We start from the raw sequence: 1,837 nt of genomic DNA on the forward strand, positions 1-1,837 counted from the left end.
TGGGCAACTGGGGTTTTGTTTGTTTGTGTTTTTGCTGCCTAGCTTCTATGCCCCTCATCTTGATGACCATTCCTAATTCTCTCTGGGGTATTACCCGTTCTTCTCCAATCCTCAGTCCATATCTTTACATAGAGTTAACTCATTCCTGGCTCAGAGGTAGAACATGTAATATAGGCTTAAACCAATCATTGCATCTAATTCTCCTGCACACAGTAGTTGGTTCAGAAATGGATGTGAAATACAGTCAGAGTGAGAAAATATAGGAAGATTTTGTTAGAAATACTGGAAACAAAGACTGTTGATGACTTCCAGGCAGAATATTGTAGAAGACATCAAGGTTGACTCTCTAGTAGTCATTGCACCCTGGATGCCTGTCTAAGCAATGATTTCTCAACCTCAGCACCACAGACAGTTCTCTGTTGTGTGGGCTGTCACTGTTCATCGAAGATGTTGAGCAGCAGCCCTGTGTTCCACCCACTTAGATGCCAGTAGCACCCCTCACTGCGTTTATGACAGCAAGAATGTCTTTGAATATCGTCAAATGGCCACTGTAAGACATGTTCCCTGGCTGAAAACCACTGATCTGAGTAACATGGTAATTTTATCCAACTTGTCAGTGGTTGGTTGAAGAATAAATGGGCAAGTAGGGGCAATTCTGTACCATAAAATATAAGAAGTCTTCTAGGAGATTCTAGGGGACATTTTCTTTTTTTGAAGAAAGAGCCAAAGGAAGAGGTGGTTTTATTTATTTTCCTGTACCTTGCAATGTCCACATATGACACTTGAAATTTCAATAGCTATTATGTGACCATAAAGGCTCTTCTTCTAACAGAAAAATTGATCCTGGAAATGAGGAGCAGAAAAAAGAACTTGGCTCCTGATGACACTGTTGAGGCACTTAATTAGCCAGTCTGGATCTCATTGTATCTTTGGATTTCATTTTGGGTGAGCTGAATTTTTTTCTTACTGATTACACTGCTGCTGCTGCGGCTAAGTCGCTTCAGTCATGTCCGACTCTGTGCCACCCCATAGATGGCAGCCCACCAGGCTCCCCTGTCCCTGGGATTCTCCAGGCAAGAACACTGGAGTGTGTTGCCATTTCCTTGTCCAATGCATGAAAGTGAAAAGTGAAAGTGAAGTCACTCAGTCATGTCTGACCCTCAGAGACCCCGTGGACTGCAGCCTTCCAGGCTCCTCCATCCATGGGATTTTTCAGGCAAGAGTACTGCAGTGGGGTGCCATTGCCTTCTCCGGCTGGTTACACTAACTTGAGTCAAATTTCCTGTTGTTTGCAACTCAAGTTGTCTCTCTCTCTCTCTCTTTTTCTGTCATAAGACACTGAGATTTTTTTTTCTTTTAGTTCAAGTAATCTTAAGTGACATGGACTTTAGAACTCTTGTATGCAAGCCCGGGAGCTTTCGGATGTTCTCTTGTGATCACAAAGGGAGATTCTACCTAAGACTTGAGAAAATACAGAGAATGCAGGACTGGGAATTGAGAAACGAAATGCAATTTAGTGACAATGGTTCAAGCACATAAGACAATACATTTTCTTTGCTTAGCTTTAATCCACTAGAGTTGGGTTTTCCATGGACTTCCCTGGTGGTCCAGTGGTTAAGACTCCATGCTTCCACTACAGGGGGCATAGGTTCGATCCCAGGTTGGGGAACAAAGACCCCTTGTGCTATGGCAAAAATAAATAAATAAATAAATAGAGTTGGGTTGTCTATCCCTTGTAATAAAAAATCATCTACCTGATACACATGAAATAAGAATAGAGTCTCCAGTCACCTCAGAGCAAATGAGAGATAGAAGCACTTTGGATGCCAGTCCACCC

This window comes from Ovis canadensis, chromosome 2 (assembly GCF_042477335.2).
Source record: "Ovis canadensis isolate MfBH-ARS-UI-01 breed Bighorn chromosome 2, ARS-UI_OviCan_v2, whole genome shotgun sequence".
Classification (NCBI taxonomy): domain Eukaryota; kingdom Metazoa; phylum Chordata; class Mammalia; order Artiodactyla; family Bovidae; genus Ovis; species Ovis canadensis.